The sequence below is a fragment of the Antechinus flavipes genome, chromosome 1 (assembly GCF_016432865.1).
Source record: "Antechinus flavipes isolate AdamAnt ecotype Samford, QLD, Australia chromosome 1, AdamAnt_v2, whole genome shotgun sequence".
NCBI classification, from domain to species: domain Eukaryota; kingdom Metazoa; phylum Chordata; class Mammalia; order Dasyuromorphia; family Dasyuridae; genus Antechinus; species Antechinus flavipes.
Genome location: NC_067398.1, coordinates 283,401,659 through 283,424,779, shown reverse-complemented (window position 1 = coordinate 283,424,779; position 23,121 = coordinate 283,401,659). Strand labels below are relative to the sequence as shown.

Here is a 23,121-nt window from a genome sequence, read left to right as displayed (position 1 = left end):
ATTCCAGCTAAAATTCCACTTTCTACAAGAAGTGAACCCCATTTTCTGAACCCCCTTTCCTGAACCTTAATGCAAATGCCTTCCCTTTGTTAGTTATCTCCACTTTATCTTGTTTATGTCTTATTTGGACAGTTAAACTGTTAACTTGAGGACAAAGACTCTCTTTTTTTCTTCTTTAGAACAGTAACTAAGACATAGCAGGTGTTGAATAAATGCTTATTAACTGACAGATGTTTTTCCAATTCTAAATCCATGATTCTGTGATTGCCAGAATACAAAAACTGGAAGTATACAGTTAAATTCATAGATAAATACATAAAAAGTATTAGTTGGGACAGTTAGCAACCCAATCAGGAAAAGCCCTCTTGAAATATGAAATTAAAAAACTGTAGCCAAAAGAGCTAGGAATTCCAAGCAGTAAAAAATGAGAGCATTCCAGATATAGGAATTGCATATAACCTGTGCAAAAACATGGACTATAAATTAAATTTTATGTGCAATTAATAGTGTTAAGTAAGGGAAAAAAGTATAATCAGCTTGGAAAATAGATTAAAGCTAGATTATGGAAAACTTGATATTAGAGGAATTTGTATTTTATCCCAAAGACAATGGGGAGTCATTGAAGATTCTGGAGCAGAAGAATGACTTAATAAGTATTTATTTAATTGAATTGAATAGCAGCAGATCTTAAGCTCTGTGTTCTCTGTTTTCTAGTTTTCAATTAAATTACTCAGTTTTGTTAATCCAAGGATGAGTTCATTTCTTCTTTCATGTGACCCTACAGAAGGATGGCAGAGAAAAATTGATTGTCTTCCTTGCTGATTATAATTGTAGGAAACATAACAATTTGAAAGGAGTGTCTTTTTTTTTTTTTTTAAGAAAATTGCTTGATTCTGTGTGAGACAAATTGAGGTAGCAAATAGAGTACTGAACCAAGAGTCAGAAAGACCTTGGATCAGATCCCTGCTCTCATAATTACTAACATTGTGACCATGAACAAGTGACAACTTTTTTGAGGCTCAGCTAACTCTCTAAGGTTTACTTGTTAAGTAATAGAAAGATTATAATCTATATCAGATAGAGGGAGTTCCCATATTAACAAAGCTATAGAACTTTGATACCCTCTATGTAGAATTTGCTCCATCTCATGTATATGCCTATAATTTCTCATCTCTCAACAATAGAATAGCTTTCTATTAACATTTCTTCTAAGATGACTCACCAGTCTCTGGTACCAGAAAACTAAAGGATAGTTCACTAAGATATCCAAGGCCCATGGGTATGGTCTAACTGCAAAAGTGCTTAAAACACAGAAGCTACGGATTGTTCTGAGTATGGTCCAAATCAGATTAAAATGTAGTTTAATGTGTTAATAAAAATGTAATATACAAACATATGTGATTGCCAAAATCGATATGCAACTCCACTGAGATCTTTATGTTTGGGGTTAATGGCCCCTCTTTCTATTTGAAATGCTAATTATCTACTAAATACTACTTCATTTTAATTTCTTGACAAATAGAATAAATTAAGTTGCATTTATGTCTAGGTTGCCCTGACCACTCAATGTTCTTTCAATACCATAAAACTCCACATATGACTTCATAATCCCAAATGTGGAAATAATACTTGATTTAAATTCAAGATGTAAATTTCCTCTATTAAATAAGGTCAGAAATGCTACTGGATCCATAATGGAAAGTGAGAAAAAAAAATGGAGTCGTTAAGTATCTTCCTAAGATAGACTTAAAGAAGTTATCTATCTATAGATAATTTTCTTTCACTGAACACCATTTCGTTTATTCATTTTTTGGTCCCAGACAGGTCACTGAACCTCCGTGATAGTTTCTTGAACAGTAAAATAGGAAAAATACCACCAGTCTCATAGGTTTATTATGAAGAATCAAATGAGATAATATGGATAAAGTACTCTGTAATTATTAAGGCACTATAGATGTGACATCAGTTATGATAAAATATTTTTATCTGCAAAGCATTCATTTGCTATTAAATAAGGTAACAATACATGTAAAGAACACTGAAAACCATAAAGTGTTATTTCTATCATTATTAGTACTATCATGGAGATTTTATATAGCATACTCATGCTGGTATTTTGTATCATGAGATTTGCAATTTCATCCACTTTTAACATTTCCCTTAGAAAAGGATAGATACCCAAGCAATCTAGAGAGTACCAATCAACCAGGATCATCTTTTAGATTATTGGTCCTACTCCAACTGCTTCATAGGGTTAAGTTATATGAGTCTGGGAAGCACTGTCAAGGGAGTGGTTGGATTTATAAAAGAGGCAAATTGTGCTATTTTATCTCTTGGAACCACCAGTAAGGGAAAGAACCCTATTTTGTTCTGCCTTTCTCAACAAAATGTTACTTGCCTCTAAAATCTTCCCTAGAATAATTATTCTTCCACAGATAAGCCACAGAAGGGGTCATGTATTTTCCTGACTCACATTATGTTTATATCAAAAGAATCAGCCTGTTAATCATAAAGGAATCACAGAGATGGATAACTTATGAAACTTAGTATTCAATCATTTGCATTATATTCTATGGTTTTTATTAAGTAATGCCTCTGTTGCCATTGGGTACATTCCAGGGTCCCAAAGACATTTCCTTATATCCCCAGCAAAGTATATAGCACATGATAGGAATTTAATAAGTTCATAGATTGACTGAAAAAATCATCAGTGGCAGAAATAATATTAGAAGTATAAGGATGCATTCTAAGATATTGCTTAAAGAAAAATATGGTATGCTCAGAGCAGTAAATGGCATATAGCGTAACAACTAACAGGTCTCTAACCATACAACATGTTTATGGGAGTTTGGGGGAACAGAGAGATTAGATAGATGGTTTAAGAAAAGTGCTGGAATGACCTTACTTATGCCCAGGAAAGAGAAAAGAAAAAAGCTGTTATGGGACCTATACCAGGGGAGAGTAGGCTTCACAACCTGGAAGCATACAGAGATAAAAGGCAATTGTACTAAAGTTTATAACAACCACATTAAGCAATTTTATAAAACATTTTTATTTCAGATCCTGTGGCATAAAAACAAACAAAAAGACTTATAGGTGAAAAGGTAAAGTATGTGTCAGCAGAATTGAAATTCACAATATCTGGAAGAAGAAAGTTTACTGTACATATAAAAACTATCATTTAAAAATCATACCTACTGTTTAAATGACTAAATGAAAGGAGGAAAAAGGATTCTAAAAAGACTTTATAAAGATTCTGAATCTAGAAATCATAATTACATTGAAAGTTTGGGCTCCTTAACATGACTCTATCCAATGTCATATAAGGCATAACTGAATCAGAAATGCTTTTTTGCTTCAAATTACTCAAACAAGACACTGATAATAGAATTTAGAGCTAGAAAAGGCCTTAGAGATTGTCTATGCCTTCATAGATACAAATAGATGAAGTAAATAGGATTCATACTCAAATTATCCGATTCCAAATCCAGCATTCTTTCCTTAATGCCACAGTATTTAGGCAGCAATGATATACAAACATGTAATACTGATTTATATTAATAATAGATAATGAAGGTTTTACACTTTTTTTTTTTTTTACAAATATTTCATTTGATTACCAGAACAATCTTGGTAGATTGGTGCTGTTATTATCCCCATTTTATAGATGAGAAAGAGACAACGGTTAAATAACTTGCTGAGGACATATTGCTATTAAGGATTCAAGATATGAACTCAAGTCTTCTTGTCTTCAGATACTTGTCCATTTAACTGCTTTCAGCCTCATGACAGTACGTTTTAAGGGCAATCAGAAACCAGCTCACTCATTTGAGAATATGAAATGCTAGGAAATAAAGTTGCTCATTTACATCAAAATTCTTGCATGTTCACTTTTCAGATAATAAAGAAGAGAATAAATAGTCTATGTCTGGATAGTTTTTGGTCCAGTTTCATATTACATGCCCATTTTGTATTAGGCATTCAGCTAGGTGCAAGGGAGGTAAGGACAAAAAAAAAAAAAAAAAAGACAACCCATCTTCCAAGGCCCAGAAAGAAGATTCCTTGAATTTTATAAAATGGAGAAGGAGGGAAAGAGAGATGGATAGGTGATAAAGATGAGAGGAAAATAACAACTATATCCTGAGCTCTTGCATCTCAATCGATTCCATTGCTGAGAAGTAATAGTCTTAAGGCATGTCTAATATTCAGTAATCATTCTATTTCTTGTGCAGAAAAGCCCAATGCTCTCTAGTATAAGGAATACCTTAACAGCTTTATGGGAATTTACTGTGTATTCTCTTTACTGTGTTGGGAAGACAGAGTGGTTAATGGGAATAAGTACTCTCTATGGAATATATGTGAAAGCATTATCATTTGGGAACAGGTGTGAAAATGTTTAATATGTCTTCAATTATCTAGTTTGGGCTACTCTGTTTCATGAAATGTCTTGATATTATTGTGTGAATTGTCTACTGGTCTTCCATCTACATCAGTTTTAAAAGTTCATTTCCTTTGAACTTTTATCAATTTGGTAATGTCTCACATTCTTGCAAAACTGAATTAAAAAGGGGCATTGTGGATAGCCACTGGACTGGAGTCAAGAAAACCTAAGTTAAAATCTACCCTCAGACATTTCCTGGCTGTCTCTTTAACCTTTCTCTGTCTCAGATTCTTCAGCTATAAAATGAAGGTAAATAATAGCATCCAACTCCCAACATTGTTTTGAAGATAAAGTGAAATTATATTAATAAAGTACTTTGCAAATCCTTAATGCTCAGTAAAAATGCTATTATTAGCTGTAATCAAATTTGTTTGTTTTATCTTCTGTGATCTTCTCTATCCCATGTTTGATCATGAATTCTTCTCCCATTCCTAGATTTAAAAGAAAATTTCTTTTTTACTCATCTAAATTGTTCTTGTTAAGTCCTATCTGATCTTCATTACCACATTTGGAGTTTTCTTGGCAAAGATGCTGGAGTGGTTTGCCATTTCCTTCTCCATTTTAAAAACAGTATTAAATGAGTAGTAAGTGTCAAAGCCAGATTTAACTCAAGAGGATGAGTTTTCCTAACTTTAGGCTTGGAACTCTATCTACGCTGCTAACTTATATCTAAGTCATAAGAAAAGGGAAAGGAAGGGGAAGAGAAGGAAAGAAAAGAGGTATTATTTTGATCCTCTTTGAAAATGGACAACTGTAATGTCCAGACAAACTTTCTGGAGGGCCTTGGGTTACCAGCCTTGGTCTCAGTAGAATGAGACCATGAGAATAGTCAGGAATAAAATCCAAAGTCTTTATTGTCTCCTTCAGTCTCTCAGTCTATGCCAGCAGTCTCAGTCAGTCAGCCAATCTACAATCTCTCATCTCTTCTAGTCAGCCAATCAGCCAGTCAGGCTCTGAATTCAGTCTGACTCTAACCTCTTAAATACTCTATTACAGTTACATCAATTCATCATAGTGAGTACAAGCCAAGCATTATATCACTAAGGAACCATTATCTCATCAATTCCACCGAGTTAATATCTTGTAAGATTACATCAGTCATACCAAATCTTAAGTATACCTTTTCAGAGTTCCTGCCCTCTACAGACAACAATCTTATCAAAGTCTTGTGTCCATTTGGAGCTACTCTTGGCAAATGGTGTGAGGTTTTGATGTAAACATAATTTCTGCCACAATGCTTTCTAGTTTCTGTCATTTGTGAGTCCTTACCCAAGTAGTTGGGGTCTTCAGGTTTAGCTAAGATCATGCAACTTCCTCTACAATTTAGTCCTTATTAGATCATAATGTTAGAGCCAGAAGGAACCTTTAAGAGCATCTGGTCTTTTACAGATGAGAAAACTGAATTCCAGAATGTTTAAATAACTTGCCCAAGGTATCAGAACAAGGAAGGGCTTGTTGTTTGTCTTTCCTTCTTGAAGAGGACTATGATATTAGGTGATGCCATGAAATACAAGTGAACTGGATTTAAGTGAGGGAGGGTTAAGGAAGGATTGGATTTCAGGTCTTTTGGGCTCCAAATCCAGCACTAGCTAGTTTGTTATCCCTCTGGTTTGAATCAAATTCTTTAAAACACAATCAGATGCATTTAAAAAATGTTTTTATTAGCTAAAAAGAAGAAAATGGCAAAAAAAAAAACAAAGAAAAGTATTTCCAAACATTAGAGTTCAGGTGTCTTTGGAGTTTTCTTCTTCTTCCTCCAGGGGGACTGAGCTGTTTCTCCTTAGGACATGCAAATTTGCCAAGCCTTTCATCATAAGCAATTATTAAGACTCTTCCCCCTTGCGTCTTATGATTTTATTGCAACATATTTCAGTAGGAACTGTAAAACCTTCCTTTAGAACCCCTAACAGTGTCCTGGCCTGGAAATGTTAGCATACCGAAGGGACCTGGAAAAAGGGGCGGGGACAGAAACTGAGACAGCAACTAAGAAGGGAAGGAAAAAAAAAAACTGTACAATAACAGCTTCTTCGATTTCACGAGAAAAAAAGTGTTGGGCTACCCGAGGAATTATCGTTTTCTCTTGTTACTCTGGAAAAATAAAGGCTTTTGGTTTGTTAAAAGCAGAAGGCTGGCCTAACTCTCCATATCAATGATATCATTGCTTCTAGTGCATCAACTTAGACTGCCACCAAGGAGCGGAGAGATCTGGATGGTCTGAAGACCCCAGCAACACATCCCATCCCCATGCGTAGCCCACAGTCAAAGAGGGGGTGTCCAGAGCCTCGGGCACTTGACTTGTGCTGCCACTGAGTGGATACTGGAAGAGAAAGGGTCAGTCCTGGCTTCTATACTTGGGGATCTGGCCTTCTCCCTCACTAGGGTGTGTGCGCCCGCAATGAGTAAAATGGTACACAGAGAAGCAAGGGTGCGCACGCGCACGGACACACATTACTCTCTCTCTCTCTCTACCTCCCTCTCTCTCTCCCTCCCTCTCTCCCTCTCTCTCTCTCTTTCTCTCCCTCCCTTCCTCTCCCTCTCCCTCTCCCTCTCCCTCTCCCTCTACCTCTCTCTTTCTCCTTTTCCTGCTCCCTCTCCCTCTCCCTTTCTCTCTCCCTCTCCCTCTCTCTGTCCAAACCCAGCCTCGCGCGGCAAAACGTCACTCGGAGCTGGGAGGGGAAAGAGAAGGGAGGTGGGGTCGGAGGATCCGGGAGGGAGCAGGAACAGTCACTGCTTCTACTGCTGGTCTGCGGGTGCTGCTCCTGAGGCGAGCTAGGGGCAGCCACCAGCCAGAGACGAAGGAGGAGGAGGACGAAGAGAGTAAAGAACATGGTGGAGCTGGAGGCAGCAGGGGCCAGAGAGAAAGCTCGTGCCCAAGCTGGTCGTCTATCCTGTCATTACCCCAGCGCCTCCTGCTAACGTGGGCCCCGCCAGACCCCAGCTGTCACGCTACAAGGTACTGGTGGAGAGGGGGAGGGAGATGGGAATGAATGGGGAGGTATGAGGATTCCACCTCGGATAGAAGCCTCTCCTGCAGATAGGGGAGGGATGAGGAGGGTAGATGGTTCTGTGAGGAGGATGGGGGTTTATTAATGATGCTGATGGTGGTAATTAGCATAATGCATTCTTTGCTTACCTCCCGCCCCATCTCCAAATGAAGGGAAAAGGGGGATGCCCTAGACTGACTGTCCAGTGAAGAGATACGATGCGGAGACAGGACAACAGGAAGAGGGTTTAAAGAATAAATGTACAGTGGATCTCTGGGGAGATGAGATGCACGCTGAGAAATCACGGATTTTGCAGGAGCAGAAGGGCCTGGAGACAGGAACATTGGTAGCAGTACACTCTTGAGTAGTGTGTGTGTGTGTGTGTGTGTGTGTGTGTGTGTGTGTGTGTGTGTAGCAAGGGAGAGGCGGGTCCCCATCGTAAAATGACATTTTCAACCCCCGAACGGATTTTTCTTCAATTTAAGATGCAGGAGGAAGAGTGATGAAAGGCGACCAGATTGTGGTTTATACTGTGTGCGCTTGCAGGGTGAAGGGACTTGGGGAAGGGGAGCATATAGTAAGGTTTGTAAAATACTCTCTGGGTGGTGTGTGTGTGTGTGTGTGTGTGTGTGTGTGTGTGTGTGTGTGCCCTCTTGTGAGCGAGGAGCGGGTGTGATTGAACCTCCAGTCCTCAAGCTGCAGTCAGTGGAACAGGAGTCTTGATAGCATCTAGCTTGCTGTCAGCAGCCTCTTTAATAATAGGTAAGACTGTGGGACATTGTTATGGAAGATTTTCATCCTGAAACTGTATGACTTCTGATAGTGCCTCTGTGTTTTGGAATCCGCGAGTGAATTTTCTCCCTGCCCTGACCTCCTTACTTTGGAATGTAGGTGAGGAAGTAAAAATGTAACGTCTAAGCACTGACCCTCTAATGGGATGATGGTCACATCTGGAAGTGCTGTGGTTGCTCCTCCTCTTTCTGCTTCTTTCTGTATGTAGCACCATTCAGGTGGCACTTGTTTTTGTCTAGTGTCTGCATTGGTCTAAGTCTCCTCCCTGACGATGCAGCTCCTATTGTTTGTCTCATTTCTGACCAGTAGAAAGAATACTCTTACCACTTCTGCCCTACTATTTTCTCTCCTCTCAACTCCCCAGCGGCAATCACTTAAATGTCAAGTATTCTACCTTCCTGCTACTACTAATGTAATAACTCTAATGTTTGTTAAAGTACTGAGAATCACTGATAAGTGTTATTTTCTTATCTTTCTTTCTAAACAGCATTTGTTTGGGAAATGTTACCCAAAAAAGGAGGGGAAAATAGTGCCTAATATTTTCATGTATGTTTAAGAAATCCACTTCCTTCTTTCTTAACACCAGTGAAATAAACTTTCCTCGTTTTCACTAATAAGTGCTGTATTGAAATCTCCTAGTCACCAAAGGGATTGTATATTTGCTGAAAAGTCATCTGCCTTTTTACCTTGTGCTTTGCTGTTGTAGGGAGTTTCAAGTCTGGTCATAGCCAGCTGAATCAAAGCAAAGGGTCATAGAGATGGACAAACAAAAGTATTATTGTTGGGTTGATTATGCATAACAGGAGTAAACCACCACCAGGATTGGTGTGAAACATATATAGCTTATATGTGGGAAATTATTGGCATATATATTACATACACACACATACACATGAAAAACTGTCTTTATATAATGATATCTCTGTTGTTAAGGGAAACCAGGCGTGTGCAATTTAATTGGAATTCTTACAAGGTAAATATGATTCTTTGTTGAGAGAAAAAGAATTATTTATCTTTATACTAAACACCTTGGCATTTCTTTGTTAACACAGACTAGCTTAGCCTGCTTGAAATATCCTAGTAACAATATTTTAAATTCTACTGCATTGCTGTCAGAATCCAAATTGGCTGCCTTGTCTTTTCCCCCCTTTTAAGACCATAGTTATTATACCACACAAACAAATAAATAACAAATTGTTATCATAGGGTTTTTTTAAGATTGTATTTTTTATTAGTTTATATTACATTTCATACTTAATAAGAATCAGTCACTTATACCTTCCTTTTACTATATATATATATATATATTATATATATATATATATATATATATCAATTGTTTAATTTAATGTATTTTGTTCATTAACAATAATATAAGGATCAGGATTTCTTGAAAAAGTTAATATGTAGCATAGATTTATTATTGTGTTCTTTTTGAGCCTTTAAAATTTCAATTTGAGATTATCTTAACTGAAGAGTTGGGAATACATTTTGGGGAAAAACACATTTATAAATCTGGGTATATAATCTCATCATATTTGTAGAATCTTTTTCTTATAAGTAGTTAATGAATTTTGAGATCTTTCTGAGGGTTTCCTTTACCCATTTTATATGTGGAAAAAAATATATATATATATATTTTTAAAAAGTTCTTTATATTTGAAAGTAAGCAGAAATGTTTAGCAAAATTCAAACTTGTTAAATAAATACAAGCAGTGTATTTTCCAAGAAAGTTTATATTCCCCTTGAGTTATCCAAGGATAATGTCGATTTGACTAAGGGAATTGGTAATTATATTGATTGAATGTCCTTTGTAACAACTACGATTAAGTTTAATAAAATATTGCATGCAATGTTTAGAGATGAATAGATTTTGTTGAATTTTGCCATTCATTGTAAGAATTTATAGCTTTTGCGGTAGCCTACAGCAAACCATTTGTTTTGCATTGATGCATTTCATTCACTTAAAATATTATTAACTCCATTTCATTATTATTCAGCTTAAAAAAAAAAAAACACCAAGCTGATTCTTTAGAATAATACATTTTGTTGTTTTTGCTTGCATTTTTTCTTTTTTGATTTGATTTTTCTTGTGCAGCACAATAATTGTAGAAATATGTATAAAAGAATTGCACATGTTTAACATATATTGGATTACCTACCATCTAGAGAAGGGAGTGGGGGAAGGATGGAAAAATTTGGAACACAAGGTTTTGCAAGGGTCAGTGTTGAAAAATTATCCTTGCATATGTTTTCAAAATAAAAAGCCTTAAAAAAATAGAATACTTGCAAGAGAAAAATATTAGTTGTAAAGAAAAAAGTTCAATATTTTATTTTGACTTTTATTCTATAGTAGATATTCATGATTCTATATGGAAATAAAAGCAAAGGATTTTGCACTTAGAAAAGTAAAAGTGTACTTCGTTTCACAGTAGTGTAAGTGATTTTTTGAAACAGCTGTCATATAATATTATGAAATACAGCCACCCCCTACTTTATCAACTTCATAGAAAAAGATACTCATTTTTAAAATTGATCAAGCCAGAGGCCTTTTCAATGGCTAGTATATTCTATGAACTTATTCTCATGTGGAATTTTGATTTTAATTAGTAAAACTAAATGAAAACAAAAAAGCAAACAAAAGAAAGCAAAAAGGATGTATAAAAAGATGAGATCTTTTCTTGTATGACAGGAACATATGTGATATCAAAGTATGATTCAAATTGAAATGTAAGGTTGTTTCAGTGATCTGAGTCCAGTCAATATATCCAAGCTAAAAACATAAACTACTTAGATATCTCCTTCCCATTTACATTGAATTGTGATTTGTTTCATTTTCTTTATCAGAGAATTGCTATTAGATACTGAATGATGAAAATAATTTTTCCCCATTTCACTTCATTTATTCATGTCATTTCAAGATTAGGGAGAAAAAAAAAATCACATCTTATAGATCTTCATCATTAACTTTCATGACATAATTGTTTGTGATTTCACACTAGAAAGACAGAGGAGTTAGGTGTGTGATAGTAAGGTAAATTGTATCCCTTTGATTTTGGGGGAGCTCTGAGGCTTTGCTCCCCGTTTTGGGGGGAAGTACCTGAGTCTCAAACTCTCCTCTGAAAGAGGCCCACCGTCAGGGAGCACAGTTGGGTGGTCTCATTCAGTTGGAAATCTTGGTCAGGGATATGGTCACACCCTCTATTGAGTTGAAGATTAGTCCAGAACCACTCCCAAACTCCCAAAGATAAGTAATCTCTTTTCAATTGGAGATCTAGGCCCCGGGGCACTGACAATATTGAAGGAATGTCATTCATTTTGAATTGAAGCCTGAGCCTCAGAGGGCTAATAAAAGACAACTCTGAACTCCTGACTCTTTGCAGAAGTCTGAAACAGGGATTATGCTTGCCAAGGAAGCTGTCCTGCCAGGACTTTTGCCCACTGGTGAAGATATTGTCTTCTCAGTGCCAATAAATCCCTTTTCCCACACAGATTTTGAGTTTGCAAATTATTTCACATAGGGCCTGGGCTGACTAGAAGGGATTTCCCACCCCAATTCTCACACCTCATCACAACTACTACTAACTTCATCATTTGTACCTTATCAATAGCATGGAAGCTGAGATATTGGATCTGAGTTAATGGACCTGGTAAATAAATGCAATGGCATTATTATGTTGAATTAATATGATTATAACACTATGCCTTCCTCCTTATCGTTCAGCCATTTTATTGTATGCAATTGGCAAAGGACTGTCCAGAATAAATGTTAATGTTATTGGTAACAATATGGAAAACTTTCTACTGACCACTATATGCTAGGTAGGAGGAAACTGACAAATGGTCTTTGCTCACCAGTGGTGATTCCTCAGAGAGGAATTTACCAGTCTTCAGAGCAAAAAATCAAATATAAAGATAAGATTAAGGTACCTTTGTACCTTAATTTCTAGGAATAGTTTATTTCCAAAGAGGACATAATGTCTAGACATGATGGTGAATTAATATTTTTATATAACCCTCATAATATATAAACATGATAGTGAATTCATTTATAAAAGATAAGGGCAGTGCTAAATTTTTTGCATCTGAAATTTCATTAAATCATTAATATTATTGGGATTTTATTTTTCATTTTTTAAAATGTTTTATCTTAGGTATAAGATCTTGTATCTCACCTTGGAATTTAAGTAGTATTTCAGGTCTTTTTATTTAATGAAAATTTAGTGTTTATTATATTCATATAAAAACAGTACTGACAGGTCACTTTCACAGAAACATAACCACTTATTTGTCCTATTGTGTCAAGTTTTTCCAGTATCATGGGAACATTTTATCTTTATCAGAAGATGTGCCCCATTTTGTGAAAAGTTGCATGCAACTAACATTTTTGTAAACTGAATCAAAATGTAAAATGCTCCAGTAGAAGATGTTCGTTAAAGAACTGTATCAAATCTTTTTGTAACAAGCATAATTTATTTGTTTGCTAAATTTGGACTTTAAAATTTTATTTCCTTAAAGTGGAGCACACCAACATTACATTATTTTCCTTGGGATAGATGCTTAAGGGCAAGGGTCTAAATAAAATCAAAGTAAGTTTTCAGATTATCCCCAAATGTTAGCATATTTGGATAGGTAATAGTGTGTAATTTTTGCCTGTTAAGCCTGAGTGAGAATTTTCTTTCTGAGTATGAATTTCTTTTCCTCTTCTGTGGGTGAATTAGAGTAGGGAGAGAAGTGGGAAGTGGTATAGAATGAATGAATGAAACTACTAGTTGACTTACTTCTAGGAGTCATTCTGAGTATATATTCTAATTCTAGTAGTTTCATTTTAAGTGTGTCCAGTCCCTGTATTCTTTCCTCTTTCTCTACAAGATTATCTACTAATCTAGTCAGGCTCCTGGGGAAATTCTTTTTTCTTTGTTTGCTTCCTTCCTGCCTTCAAACATCTATCCCAAATACCTAAGAATTCCGGTGTATATTCAGAATTTCAGGGATCTGTGATTTTGTTGGTATGGCTGCTTTTTTCCACCAGCTCTGATGAAAGCTCCTGTTTAATTCAGTAAATGGTCTTATGAAAGTTGCTGGGACTGAGGAATTTCTCATCTAGTGCCAAAATGGTGGTTAAGTCTTTCAGAACTTAGCCAGGAAGGGCTTCAGACTACAGGCTCATAATCTATCACTAGACACACTCCTTCTCTCTCTATATATATATATACCCATTTAGCAGTGGTGAAAAGAAATTGTTTCAATGATTTCATTGTTTTATTTTGTTTTCTTAGTTTGGACTAAAAAACTTTTCAATCAAAACTTATTCTCCATTAATATTGCCTTTTGAGAAGCCAAGATCACTAGAGGTTAGTGGAGGAGAATAGTGATATTTAGCTCTTTTCATCTAACTATCAACCTGTTGTTCTTATTTCTTCTTCATGACTTATAAGATTGAAGGCAATCAATTTTCCAAATGATGTATTTATTTTCCACCACTCAAAAATAGTTTTTACCTCCCAGTTAGGATTTTTGCTCTCCCAAGTACTTGAAGATTGCAGATTATTTTCTAAACACCATGCGGATATTGTAATAAGCAAGTTAGAATTTATTCGATAGATGAAATTTTCCCATAGTGTTACATAGTATAAGAAATCTAGCTATTTCTATCCTTTGGCATAATTATTATTTTTTTTTTTTGGTCTCTTTAGGATGAAAAAACAAAACAAAAACTTTTTTTTTTAAAGCAGGAATTAAATGTTTTCTTGTAATAGAATCAAATATAAAATCATCTGTTTGGCATTCAAAACCCTTCACAAACTTGTTCACTCCTACTTTTCTACTCTTCTTACACACCTCTACAAAATCTATGAACCTTGCTATTCCTCCCACAAGACACTCCCTTTCCAGACTCCAGTATCTCCATTGGCTATTTCCCACCTCTGGAATACTCACCTTCTTAATCACTACCTCTTGTATTCCCTGGCTTCCTTCAAATTCCAGCTAAAATTCCATTTCTATGTGAAGTCTTTGCTGATCCCCCTTATGCTAATACCCTCTGTCTATTGATTATCTTAGATTTATCCTGCTTGTATGTTTTTTGTACATAATTGTATGAATGGCATATCCTCCATCAGATTTGTATGTACCTTGAGGGGAGTGACTGTCTTTTGCTTGATTTTTATCCCTAGAATTTTGCACTATAGCTTGTAGGTTCATAATTAATTTTCATTGACTGCCTAGTCAAGTTAGTCATAACTGTCACCATTGAAACACACTTACTACTATGGATAGGCCTAACAATAGAGGAGACCCAAAATGTACCCAGAGCAGTAAAACAGCTCCAGGTCAGAACTGAAAGATGAATTCTGCAAGTGCGTGTTTTCTGTACAGTAATTCTAGGTTCTAGATCTGGGACTTGAGAAGATCTTCCTTCTTTGTCTATTGCATTATATGTCCCCTAAGGTATTTTAAAGGCCTCTGTGTTTTAGGATTGCCTGGTATTTAGGTACACTAGATGGGATTTGAAAGAGGCTCAAAGGATGAACTTCCTGACATCAAGGATTGGTGGACCCTACAACAAGTCACTGGTTTAAAAAAAAGTCTCTCAGAGAAGGAGGTAAGAGTAAGCAAGACATCCAGTTGTATGGAGTTCTGCTTAAGAACCTGGAAAGCAGTGGATAGAGCACCAGCTCTAGAATCAGAAGAACTTGAATTCAGATTTATCCTCAGACATTTACTAGTTGTGTGACTAAGTTACTAGGCAAGTCACTTAACCTCAATTGCCTCCAAAAGGAAAAAAAAAAAGAACTAGGGAAGTGATATATAGATATCCTTTCTATCTTTCATATTTTTTGAAGATGCACGTCAAAGAATATACATAGCTATTTTATTTTCCTTTGTAAAATATGGATGATGAGATTGCCAATTCTAAGCTAATAGGGTGATGAGTTATATAAATGTATCACAGGATGGATTCAGGATACAGTATGAGACATACATTCTACATTGGAATGTAGAAATTTGTTTTTCCTAACTATACATATTAGCTACAATAGCTCTGTTTTCTTTCTTTCTTTTTTTTTTTTCCCAGAGGGAAGTGAGATGAAGAGAAAATAAATGCATATTAATAGGGAAAAAGAAACAGCACTGTACTGTTCGCAGAAGGTTTTGGTTTTTTGTTGGGACTAATAGTCCAGTAGGTTAAAAAGATAAACATTATTGTATATTTAGATTTCAACAAGGCAAAAAAAAAAAAAAACAAAACACTCATATCCCTACAAAAAAGGTAGAGAGATACAAGCTAGATAATAGTACAATGAGTTGAAATTGTAGTTTGTAGTTGGTGGTTAATTGATGAATAGTCTGATGTCATGTTTAGGGGCTCTATCCTCAGTCCCATCTTGATTAACATTTTCATCAGTGATTTGGATGAAGACCCATGGGATATGATTATGCAAATAATGAAGAAGAAAGCCATAGTTAATATATGTTGGGAAAACAGGATGAAGACAGGAATGATGAACTAACTCTAAGGAAATAAAATGTAGTGCTTGATTTTTGTATATATTTGTTTTTTCTTTTAGATTATGGGCTGCTTGAAAGCAGGAAATCTCTTTTGATTTTGTTTTTTAATTCCTAGTATGCTTAGCACAGTGCCTGGCACATAGTAGGAGCTTAATAAATGTTTACTAATTGAATGTGATTGAAATGTCAAGGGGGTGAAAGATGCAAAATCCTATATCTAATTTGAAAATTTAATGGTATGAATACAGTATGGGTGAAATATGTTTATAGTATATACATGTGAAAAATATTTAGGGGTTTATATTCACTACAAGCTTAGAATTAATCATTAGTGTTACTGTGACTGCCTAAAAAGCTTAAGTTAGGAGGGCAGCTAAATGGCAGAGTAAATAGAAAATCCCAAACGGAGTTATGACAAGTCAGACACAACTGAAACTACAGAATAACAACAACAAAAAAACAACCTTAGAGTATGGTATCCAAAATTAGAGAAAATCTCATATCAATTAGTATAGCATTGTTTATGGTCCTAGGCATGACATTTAAGAGGGATAAAGTGTCCAGGGTCAAGTAATCAGGAAGGATGATGAGAGAACTTAAAAGCTGTTCTTTCTAACTCCTGAGAGCCAAACTAGGCCAAATGGGTAAATGTTACTAGAAGGCAGATTTGGCTCAATATAATAAAGAATTTTTTTAACAATTAGAAATGAATAAAAATGGCATTTTAAAAAGATATCAATTACATTTTGTTTAAAGTATGAAAATGGGGTACATTGCCTTGTGATAAAAAGAGTTCTCCAATCCTGAAAGTGTTTCCTGAATGGATATTATCCATGATATCAAGTGAATATTGTCAAGGTATTTCAAAGGATATTTTCATTCACAAGATTATTTCTGTACAGGATTCTGGGAGCTATATACAGCAGAAGCAACAATGAAAAGATAATTGAAATAGAGAGAAATGGATAGAGAAGATGAAAAGCAGATTTGATGACTTTCTTTGTACATTTATAAGACAGGAAGTCTTATAAGTAGGTATTAGTTGGAGAAATAAGAATGTCTAAGTGGACTAGCACAGCAATGCATAGACATTTGGTATGGAATCAAGAAGATTTATTGTTGTGCAGTTGTTTTCCAGCTATGTTTGACTCTTCTGGACCCCAGTTGGAGTTTTCTTGGCAGAAATACTGGAGTGATCTGCTATTTCCTTCTCCAACTCATATGAGGAAACAGAGGCAAACAGGGTTAAATGATTTGTCAAAGATCACAGACCTCTCAATTTATAGATAAGGACATGGATCCCTGGGGAAGTTGTTATTGATCTAATGTCACAAGGGCAGAGGCAGAATTTACACCCAGCACCTCTGATTCCAGAACAAGCACCCTTTCTATTCTACTATATTCACTTACCTCCTGTGGTTTTATCCATTTATAATGAATAAAGTATTCATTCTGGAGAAAGGAATTCTTGATCTGGGGTTAAATGCCACCTCTTACCACCTCTGCTTCTATGGTGTTGGGAAAATCACTTCACATTTCTAAAACTAAAGCAACTCCCTAGGATTTATCTATTAAATCATAGATGGATTGTGTTCTGTGTAGGCAGAGGGAGTTCCTGTGCTGACAAAATCACAGATCTTTAGTGTTCTTGCAATTGTTTCTTCTAAAACCATGCTGTAGTACCTCATTGTGGCATGAAGGCATGTGGCATTAAGGCTTAGAAGTGACCTTTGAATTCTCAAAATGGAGAGGAGCTGGGGTTCTACCAGGTTTTATCAAACTCAAGACATCTTTAGTATGGGCATTAATCATAGCAGGAGCAATTAAATTAAGTTAAATTCATCATAGAGTGCCTTTCTAGTAAATTGTTTGGGAATTGTTATCTGAGTGCCTGGAGCACTCATGCCAATGAAATCACAGGTCACAGGCCAATTTCAAATCATATGGAAGTACCAAAGAAGCTCTCTTCCATGGATTAAAAATTCTGATGGTGTGAATTATCTTTAAATATTTGAATGGCATATCATGTGAATTAAGAATGACTGATTTTATCTCATTCTCAAGCACCAATAGAATTCAACAAAATATAAGGCAGAGAACTTCTTAATAATTATAGCTATGTAACAATAAAACATACTGCCATATAAGGCAATAAGTTGAATATTGAATATATTTGAACAAAAACTGGGTGACTACTTGTCAGAAATATTGTAGCATGGAATTCCTGCATTGGGCAGAGGATTGGACTAGATGACTTTCTGAGATTCTATGATTTTCTAGGAATATAGGTTCACCAGGGAAAGTAATGGAGAAAAAAATTACATTGGATCTAGATTCTTTAAACCTGCATCCAATGCAATTTTAAGCTTTAAAACTAAGCTGAAGCTAGAAATAGCTCTTGCACTTCACTTGTGACCAATACTATATGGTATCTAGCTTGTACAATAGGGATTATAGTAAGAACAGTACACAGTGGAAGGAATTGTTCTGCTTTTGCTTCCTCTCAAAAAGGGTCAATTGGGTTTGTTTTCATAGAATTGCAGATTGAGTTTGTTTTCATAGAATTAAGAGTTTTTTGGTAGGTGTTCAAAGGGACAGGTTAGATACAGTCTGCACAAAGTGAGCTGTATTTTTTCAGAATAACAAAGGTCAGAAAGCAACCTCTACATTTATATAAAAGGGCTCACAACTCAAATCCCATTTTTCTTAATTTACCATGGAAATAGTATTGTTAGAAACACTGTGGGTAATGACTGTGGTTATAAGGTCTTACTAAATCTTACAGGTGCCAGGAAGCAAAGGGAGCAGGAAAAGAGAATTGCTTTATTAAGCATGAAGTTCATCTGCTTTATTTTTTTAATTCGTGGAACAAAACAAGCATTTTCATAATACAGTACAATAAAAAAAAGATAATTACACATGAAACTGCAAATCTATTATGTACAACCTGCTAATTTTTCAAATATATAACAAAATTATCATGTAAATTTCTTTTTTCCCCTCCCCCTCTTTCCTTAATTGTGCCCTAGAGATTTTGTATATATATATATATATATATATATATATATATATATATATATATATATATATATAATTGTTCTATACATACTTATATTTATTAGTTGTTTTTCTGGATGCAGATAGCATCTTTTTTTCATGCATCCTTTACATTTTATTTGGGCATTTATAGTATTCAAAATAGCTTATTTACTCAGTCGTTTTTTTTAAACAATATTACAGTTAACAGTATAGAATATTGTCTGGTTCTGTTTGTTTTGCTCTTCATTATTTTGTGCAAGTCTTCCCATATTTTTCTAAAATCATTGACCTCATTATTTCTTATAACACAATAATATTCTAATACAATCTGTCTCAACTTGTTCAGCCATTCCCCAATTGATGGGTATCTCTGCCATCTCCAATTCTTTACCACCTCAAAGAGAACTGATAAATATTTTAGAATATATTATATGGGTTTTTTTCTCTAATCATTTTTGGGTTTTTTAAATACCTTTTTATTTACAAGATATATGCATGAGTAATTTTTCAGCACTGACCCTTGCAAAACCTATTGTTCCAACTTTTCCCTTCCTTCCCTCCACCCCCTCCCCCAGATGGCAAGTAGAGAAATACATGTTAAATATGTTAAAGTAAATGTTAAATACAATATATGTATACATATCCATACATTTTTGTTGCACAGAAGAATCGGACTTTGAAATAATGTACAATTAACCTGTGAAGGAAATCAAAAATGCAAGCAGACAAAATTGGTTTGGAAATGCTATGTAGTGGTTCCCACTCATTTCTCCGAGTTCTTTCACTGGGTATAGCTGGTTCTATTCATTATTGAACAAATGGAACTGATTTGGTTCATCTCATTGTTGAAGAAAGCCATGTCCATCAGAATTGATCATCATATAATATTGTTGTTGAAGTATATAATGATCTCCTGGTCCTGCTCATTTCACTCAACATCAGTTCATGTAAGTCTCTCCAGGCCTTTCTGAAATCATCCTGCTGGTCATTTCTTACAGAACAATAATATTCCATAAAATTCATATATCACAATGTATTCAGCCATTCTCCAATTGATGGGCATCCACTCAGTTTCCAGTTTCTAGCCATTACAAAGAGGACTGCCACAAATATTTTTGCACATGCAGGTCCCTTTCCCTTTTTCAAGATCTTGTTGGGATATAAGCCCAGTAGTAATACTGCTGGATCAAAGGGTATGCACAGTTTGATAACTTTTTGAGCATAGTTCCAAATCGCTTTCCAGAATGGCTGGGCCCCCACCATTCCACCAACAATGTACCAGTGTCCCAGTTTTCCCACATCCCCTCCAACATTTAGCATTATCTTTTCCATTAGCCAATCTGAGAGGTGAGTAGTGGTATCTTAGAGTTGTCTTAATTTGCATTTCTCTGATTAATAATGACTTGGAGCATCTTTTCATATGGCTAGATATAGTTTCAGTTTTTTCATCTGAAAATAGTCTGTTCATATCCTTTAACCATTTATCAATTGGAGAATGGCTTGACTTCTTATAAATTGGATTCAATTCTCTATATATTTTGGAAATGAGGCCTTTATCAGAACCTTTGACTGTGAAAATGTTTTCCCAGTTTATTGTTCCCTTCTAATCTTGTCTGCATTAATTTTGTTTGTACAAAAGCTTTCCAATATGATATAATCAAAATTTCCTATTTTGTGATCAACAATGATCTCTAGTTCTTCTTTGGTCACAAATTCCTTCCTTCTCCACAGATCTGAGAAGTAAATTATCCTATGTTCTTCTAATTTATTTATAATCTCATTCTTTATGCCTAGATCATGAACCCATTTTGACCTTATCTTGGTGTACAGTGTTAAGTGTGAGTCAATGCCTAGTTTGTGCCATACTAATTTCCAATTTTCCCAGCAGTTTTTGTCAAACAGCGAATTCTTTTCCCCAAGCTGGGGTCTTTGGATTTGTCAAACACTAAATTATTAAAGTTATTGACTATTTTGTCCTGTGAACCTAACCTATTCCACTGATCAACTAGTCTATTTCTTAGCCAATACCAAATAATTTTGGTAACTGCTGCTTTATAATATAGTTTCAGATCTGATATAGCTAAGCCACTTTCATTTCTTTTTTTTTTATTAGTTCCCTTGAAAGTCTTGACTTTTTGTTCTTCCAGATGAATTTTGTTGTTATTTTTTCTAGGTCATTAAAATATTTTGGGGGGAGTCTAATTGATATAGCACTAAATAAATTAGTTTAGGTAGTATTGTCATCATTATTATATTTGCTCTACCTATCCAAGAGCACTTAATATTTTTCCATTTGGTTATATCTGACTATATTTGTATGGAAAGTGTTTTGTAGTTTTGCTCATATAGTTTCTGACTTTCCCTTGGCAGATAGATTCCTAAATATTTTATACTATCAGCAGTTACTTTAAATGGAATTTCTCTTTGTAACTCTAACTGTTGGATTTTGTTAGTGATATATAAGAATGCTGATGACTTACGTGGGTTTATTTTGTATCCTATAACTTTGCTAAAGGTGTGGATTATTTCTAATAGCTTTTTAGTAGAATCTCTGGGGTTCTGTAAGTATATATCGTATCATCTGCAAAGAATGATAATTTAGTTTCCTAATTACCTACTCTAATTCCTTTAATCTCTTTCTCAACTCTTATTGCCAAAGCTAGCATTTCTAATACAATATTGAGTAATAATGGTGATAGTGGGCAATCTTGTTTCATTCCTGATCTTATTGGGAATAGTTCCAGTTTATCCCCTTTACAGATGATGCTTACTGATGGTTTTAAATAGATGTTACTGATTATTTTAAGAAAAAGTCCATTTATTCCTATACTCTCCAGTATCTTTTAATAGGAATGGATGTTGGATTTTATCGGATGCTTTTTCTGCATCGATTGAGATGATCAAATGATTTTTGTTAATTTGGTTATTGATATGGTCAATTATGCTAATAGTTTTTCTAATATTGAACCAGCCCTTCATTTCTGGTATAAGTCCTAGTGGGGATGGTGTATTATCCTGGGGATGATTTTCTGCAATCTTTTTGCTAATATTTTATTTAAGATTTTAACATCAATATTCATTAGGGAGATTGGTCTATATTTTTCTTTCTCTGTTTTCAACCTACCTGGTTTAGGTTTCAGTACCATCTCTGTGTTATAAAAGGAATTGGTAGGAGTTCTTCATTCCCTATTTTTTCAAATAGTTTATATAACATTGGAGTTAATTTTTCTTTAAATGTTTGGTAGAATTCACATGTAAACTATCTGGTCCTGGGGATTTTTTCTTAGGGAGTTGATTAATAGCTTGTTCTATTTCTTTTTCTAAAATGGAATTATTTAAGCAATCTACTTCCTCCACTGTTAATCTGGGAAGCCTATATTTTTGAAAATAGTCATCCATTTCACTTAGGTTATCAAACTTTTTGGCATAAAGTTGGGCAACGTAACTCCTGATTATTGCTCCAATTTCCTCTTCATTGGTGTAAAGTTCTCCCTTTTCATTTTGAAGACTAACAATTTGATTTTCCTCTTTCTTTTTTCTAATCAGATTTATCAAAGGTTTATCTATTTTATTGTTTTTTTTTTCATAAAACCAACTCTTAGTTTTAGTTATTAAATCCTAATCATTTTTGGAAATAGATAAAGTTGTGGTATTGCTGGGTCAAAAGTTATAGGTAATTTAATAACTCTTTGGAAATAATTCCAGACTGCTTTCCAAAATATTTGGATCAGTTCACAATTCCATCAATAATGAATTAGTGTTCCAATATTTCCACATCCCCTCTAACATTTGCCACTTTCTCCTTAAATCATTTTAGCCAATATGGTAGTTGTAAAAATAATATCTCAAAAAAAATTATTTTTAAGTTTTAAGTTGCATTTCTCTAATCAATAAGGCTTAGAGCATCTTTTATATGATTATAAATTGATTTGATTTATTCTTTGGAAAACTGCTTGTTCATATCCTTTGATAGTTGCTATACAGAAGCTATGCACAAAAATAAGTTGTAAGGCAGGGATTCTTACCCTGGAATCTATAAACTTTTTTTAAAAATATTTTTATAATTATTTTGAGGGGAAGATTTTTATTTTTTTAAATAATATTTTATTTTTTTCCAATTACATCTAAATATAATTTTTAGAATTTATTTTTAATAAAATTTTAAATACCAAATTTTTTCTTTCCCTTTCTTTCTGATGTGCTCCCAAAAGATGATAAGCAATTTGACATAGGTTATATATGTGCAATTATATGAAACATTTCTATATAAGTCATGTTATGACAAGAAATAGAACAAAAGGGAAAAATCACCCCCCCAAAATTTTTAAGTAAAAATGATATGCTTCAATCCAC

The 23,121-nt window shown here is 34.6% G+C and overlaps 1 protein-coding gene across 5 annotated transcripts in view; it reads left to right on the top strand.

The window, feature by feature from the left end:
• The first annotated feature begins 7,123 nt into the window (after positions 1-7,123).
• Positions 7,124-23,121, top strand: part of APBA1 (amyloid beta precursor protein binding family A member 1) — a 246,286-nt gene continuing 230,288 nt past the window's right edge. For all 5 annotated transcript variants that reach the window (XM_051961900.1, XM_051961927.1, XM_051961937.1 and 2 more), the window contains exon 1: positions 7,124-7,394. The gene's annotated coding sequence lies outside the window, so the exon portion shown is untranslated. The remainder of the gene's footprint in view (positions 7,395-23,121) is intronic.